At 36.9% G+C, this 6043-nt stretch overlaps 1 long non-coding RNA gene across 1 annotated transcript; it reads left to right on the top strand.

Moving 5' to 3' along the window:
- The first annotated feature begins 1303 nt into the window (after nucleotides 1-1303).
- Nucleotides 1304-2187, top strand: LOC128922272 (uncharacterized). The gene is made up of 3 exons (XR_008471497.1): nucleotides 1304-1436; nucleotides 1617-1677; nucleotides 1742-2187. It is a non-coding gene; the product is annotated as an uncharacterized LOC128922272 (long non-coding RNA).
- The last annotated feature ends 3856 nt before the right edge of the window (nucleotides 2188-6043 follow it).

Below are 6043 nucleotides of genomic sequence, written 5' to 3'. Positions count from 1 at the left end.
AATTTCGTATACCTGGGAACCAGCATCAACAACACGAACAATGTCAGCCTCGAAATCCAGCGCAGAATAACTCTTGCCAACAGGTGCTACTTTGGACTGAGTAGGCAATTGAACAGTAAAGTCCTCTCTCGACGAACCAAAATCAAGCTCTACAAGTCGCTTATCATTCTCGTCCTGCTTTACGGTGCAGAAGCTTGGACGAAGTCAACATCAGATGAGACGACACTAGGAGTTTTCGAGAGGAAAATTTTGCGTAAGATTTATGGTCCTCAGAACATTGGCAACGGCGAATACCGCAGACGATGGAACGATGAGCTGTACGAGTTATACGACGGCATTGACATAGTTCAGCGAATAAAAAGACAGCGGCTACGCTGGCTAGGTCATGTTGTCCGAATGGACGAAAACACCCCAGCCCTGAAAGTGTTCGATGCAGTACCCGCCGGTCGAAGCCGAGGAAGGGGAAGGCCTCCACTCCGTTGGAGGGACCAGGTGGAGAGCGACCTGGTTACACTTGGGATCTCCAACTGGCGCCGAACTGCGAAGGAGAGAGAGAGGTGGCGCACTATCGTCGATTCGGCTATAACCGGCTAAACGGTTGCAATGCCAATCACATACATACATATGTAAATAACATACAAATATGCCTACATATTAAATGTATTTATTGCCCAAGATAAAAACGAATTTTAATGCTTGCTGTTAAATGTTACATGTTAAATGTATTTATTGCCCAAGATAAAAACGAATTTTAATGCTTGCTGTTAAAAAATTTAGACAAATTTTGGTACAGAACATTTTGTCCAATTTGAGCGAGTGTCCAAATTATAAGGGTGTCCAACTTTACAGGTTTTAATGTATCTCGCAAACTACCAAAACTACCCTGCAGTACGGCTGGTATGAATTCGTGAATTGCACTAGTGAATTCATATATTACAAGTAACTAGTGAATTCAGGACAACAAGGTAATGCAGAGAAGCAATAGTACATAAGCGAGATTGAGAGAGAAGAGAGCGCGATCTAGAGTACGTTGTTCTCAATAAGTACTCTCAGTAAAATATCAGCGACAAATAAGGGTGGGAATGCACATTTGAGAGATCTGGTACAGTATGTACAAGTTGCGAATAATTATTGGGCATTATTGTTTTTGTCTACATATCGGTCATTGAAACTATGATTCACTGTATTAAAAAATAAGAAAACGGCGGTTTCTATGTAATTTGGAACTTTAGTTTTTCGACCAAACAGTCTTGTGGTTTATTCAATTGACTTCGCGTCGCGGTTGTGTGTCTTGATTTTTTATTATACATATTCATTATTAAAAAGTTAATAAAGAATTAATAAACAAAAAAGTATAAATTATTTATAGTGATAACAAAAAAGTGAAAATGACGAGAAGCGTGGCAGCAGTAGGAAAGGAAATAAGTCTTTGCGAGGTAAGAATTAGATCATTCTGGCACAAAACTCAATGCATGTACCTACATGTTTAAGTTGAGAGTGCTTGCATGCGCAAAAAAAATATTACAACTTAGTGAATATAATATATATTCATACTATTATTATACATATGTGAATTCATTAATACGATTGAAATATATATGTATACTTCTTTATAGTTAGAGGTCAAAAATGGCAATCATATTGAAATTCTCATTGGGAAGTGGAGAACAGCGTGGAGTAAGTTAAGCAATTTAATTAATTTTTAATAAACAAATCCTTAATAACAATCTTCTTTTTTCAGATAAAGTCTTTCCAAACAAATAGTATGGGTAAATAATCTCATTGGCCGACGCTTTTCAAGAGTACAATACGAATGGTAAATAAAAATTGTAAACAAAAAATTATAATAAAAATTAATATTTTAAATTTATTGCCATTTAAATATATTGTGTTTCTTATTTATTTATGGTATCCACTGAAATAAAGGTAGGTAATGAAAAAGGTAGTGAATTATAACCGAATATATGTAGCGATGTAGCTATTGAAATATATTCAGCGCTATGTGGTGAAGTAGCTAGCGAAGTATGGGTGATGAAATCACTAGTGAGTAGTGTTAACTGGTTACCGTCAATGACATCGCCGTGTTAAATTCATGAGTGAATTGCATTGCCGGTATTATGGGGGGTAACCAGTGGTGGTTACCGGTAAGTAGTGAACTCACTAGTGTTTCACTGGTGAGCCGAACTGAAGGGTATTTATACCAACTTTTCTGGAGTAATTTGCGTTTGGCATTTCACAATGATATCGGATTAAAACCACGGAAAACTTCCATACAAATGAAATTTTAAAAGACTCAAAAGTCTTCCAGTGCGCTTTATGCTAATTAATATGTGAGATATCTTCACGAAATTAAGTGAACATATATTCTAGGGTTATAATGCGAATATGACGGAAAACTTTTGTTTGTGGTATATATGTGAATTGTTATAGATAATGCTAAAAACTCATCACAAAGGATGGGCGCTATCGCAGTTATGCACAGCCTTATCACTTGGAAGACAACATAACGACAAGGCAACAAAGGCAACCGGTTTTGAATCAATTTTAATTTTTATGATCTCGCAACAAAGTTGATAAGTATGTAATTGGCGTAGGAACCGATTATCCGATTTTAGCCGAATCGATAAGAGCGCGCTATTCTTCTCTTTCCCTGCCAATTCGGTGCCAGTCGGAAATCCCAACTGTAACCAAGTCGCTCTCAACCTGGTCTTTCCAACGGAGTGGAGGTCGTCCTCTTCCTCCGCTTCTTCCAGGGGGTACTGTATCGAACACTTTCAAAGCTGGAGTATTTTCGTCCATCCGTACAAAATGACCTAGCCAGCATAGCCGCTGTCTTTTTATTAGCTGAACTATGTCAATGGTGTCGTATAATTCGTAAAGCTCATCGTTCCATTGTCTGCGGTATTCGCCGTTGCCAATGTTAAGAGGACCATAAATCTTCCGCAAAACCTTTCTCTCGAAAACCCCAAGTGTCGTCTCATCGGATGCTTTCATCGTCCACGCTTCAGCGCCATACATCAGGACCGGAATAATGAGCGACTTGTTTGATTTTGGTTCGTCGAGAGAGAACTTTTTCTTTTCAATTACCTACTCAGTCCAAAGTAGCACCTGTTGGCTGTTGGGTGGTTCCCAAGGAGACGAAAGTATCTACGAACTACAACATAATATTGCACCTCACAGCGAAAATGATGCAGTAACAAAAACAAAAAAATAAAAAATATATTGCAATTTTTAAGGACACAATTCTATTAATTCCGATCTGTTTGCAGGGCATTTTTCAAGTCGGTTTTATTCCTAATTTGGTCTTTTCACATGTCTTGTTCCAAACTGATCACTAATTCTCTCTTGCATTCGGTTTTAATCAAAGGTATTATTAAACATTTCGAAGAAGTTCACATTAAGACTGAATTCAAACTACAGCAATTTCTGCAAAAATGCACAGTCAGTCATTATAGTTAATTGCTCTATATAGTCCGCCCAGGCGAAATATCAAAACTGATACTTATATGAGTTTATTAAAAAATATGACGTAAACTTCATCATGGGTGGTGACTTTAATGCAAAACACACTTATTGGGGATCACGTTTAACTACAACCAAAGGTCGCGAACTACTGAAAGCTATACAAGTTATTGGATGCAATGTCATTTCGACAGGAAGACCCACTTATTGGCCTGCAGATAGTAGGAAATTACCAGATATACTTGATTTTTTTGTCATCAACTAAGTACCGAAAATCAATTTACGTATTGAAGATAGCTCAGTGTTACTAACTATATGTGAGAAAACAGTAATTTCGTCCGGCACGTCTTCTTTAGCTAATACTCGTAAACATACTGATGGGTATAAATGTAAGACTATACTGAATAAACACGATTTTAAGCTAAAGCGCATATCGTGAAGTTGAATCTTTCACAAAAGTAATTCAAAATGCTGCGTGTACACCGAATATTCGCGTGAATCTAAGTGGAAACAAATTTCCAAAATACATCTTGATAGTATCCATAAAAAACGCAAACTTCGACGAAGATGGCAGCAAACTAGGTCGGCTGCTCTCAAATCTGAGCTTAATAGATGCACAGCGGAACTAAGAACAAAATGTATACAGTTTAAAAATATTCCTCCAAAACGTATTTGTCCAAACTCACTTTTGATAAATCTACCGATTATTCGCTCTGGAAATTTTGCAAGAAATATTAATAAACAAATAAAACATGTCGCACCAATAAAATTAATAGAAATTGAATGGGCCAAAAAGAATGCACAAAAAGCTGCAGTATTTGCAAATCATTTGAGGAACACATTTACACCTAACGATGGACATGAGCTAAACTGTGAAAATAGTTGGTTGGGTCCACTCCTCAGCATTTCTCCAGTTACAAATAAAGAAATTAAATGTCTTGTCAGGAACTCAAGGCTCCAAAAAGCTCCTGGTTTTGCTTTAATAACCGAAAAAATATTACGCAACCTACCAACGAATTGTATAAAAAAGTTGTAAACATTGTAAACTGTGCATTATACTTAATAGAGTCCATCGCTTTGGTAAGTATCTGAAGTTATTATGATACCTAAGCCGGATAAACCACTACATGATGTCACATCTTTTAGGCCAATATCGCTGTTGCCAGCTCTATCGAAAGTCTTGTGGCATGTTCTCATAAAGAGGCTCAAATCAATAATAGATTGAAAACACCTTATACCAGTACATAAGTTTGTGCTTTTGTGATCACCATTCAACAATTAACCAGGTGCACCGAATCGTTAATTTCGTTGAAAATGCTTTGGATAAAAAGAACGTTTCTTCGGTGGCCTTCTTAGACATGTCTCGGGCTTTTGATAGAGTTTGGCATTTGGGTCTACTGCTGAAATTGAAATGCATGTTACCCTAACAATATCAATATTGCGAAATAATTGCTTCCTACCGAAAAGATAGATACTTTCGCATAAAACAAGAGGATGTATACTTTAAATTGCAACCGATAGAAGCGGGTGTTCCCCAGGAAAGCGTGTTGGGGCCAATGTTTTACTTGCTTTTTACAAGTGATATCCCCACTGACTCAAGTTATGTGACAGCGACATTTGCGGATGACACAGCCCTTTTAGCAGCAGAAGAGTCAACCTCAGTATTTACCCTTCGAGTGCAAACAGCAGTCAATACAATTACTAAATGGGCTTTCAAGAGGCGCATTAAATTAAACGATTCCAAATCAATGCACGTAGACTTTACTTAAAAAAACATCATCCTATCCCATTTATATAAATGGTACTCCTATACCACATCACAATAATCCTAAGTACCTAGGAATCACCCTAGATGCTAAGCATCGATGGAAAGAGCAAGTCAAGAAAAAAGGGGTGTGCTTGATCTAAAATTTGCCAAGTTTTACCATCTAGTCGGTAGGAGATCCACGCTTTCAATCGAAAACAAGCTGTTTATATACATATAATCAAGTACTAAAGCCAATTTGGGTCTATGGAGCTCAACTATGGGGTTGCTCAAGTCAAAACTGTATTGCTTGCATTCAGCGCTTCCAAAATAAGGTACTAAGAAGTATAGTTAATTATCCTTGGTATATTAGATCTGCTGACCTTCACCGTGATCTTGGTGTGAATTCAGTAGTAAACGAAATAACCAAGCATATAAATGAAGAGGCATCCAGACACATCGGAACTGTTGAACGAGAAAACCGACTGAAACGTAAGAGGCCTTCAGACTTAGCAAGGCAACTGTAGCATCAAATTAATTTCTATAACATTTAGCTTTTAATTATTATTTTTAACTTATTAGAATTAAATTGTTGTTAGTATTTAATCATTGTATACTAGGTACAATTGTAATAAAAAAAATCAAATCTGAAGATTGCGCTGGTGTTTGTACTATATGGACAGTTCCAAATAAGCCCACTTTGCACAACTCCTAATATATGCTTCGCATCTTTATCTTGAAAGTACTGAATGTAATCAAAAGAATTTAATTTCGCCGCATTTTGTAGCAAATTTCGTTTCAAAATGTCCAGACACACACTCTTTTAAATATTACAAT

The sequence above is a fragment of the Zeugodacus cucurbitae genome, chromosome 5 (assembly GCF_028554725.1).
Source record: "Zeugodacus cucurbitae isolate PBARC_wt_2022May chromosome 5, idZeuCucr1.2, whole genome shotgun sequence".
NCBI lineage: Eukaryota > Metazoa > Arthropoda > Insecta > Diptera > Tephritidae > Zeugodacus > Zeugodacus cucurbitae.
The sequence above is the reverse complement of the archived record's forward strand: the minus strand, read 5'-3'. Positions and strand labels throughout refer to the sequence as shown.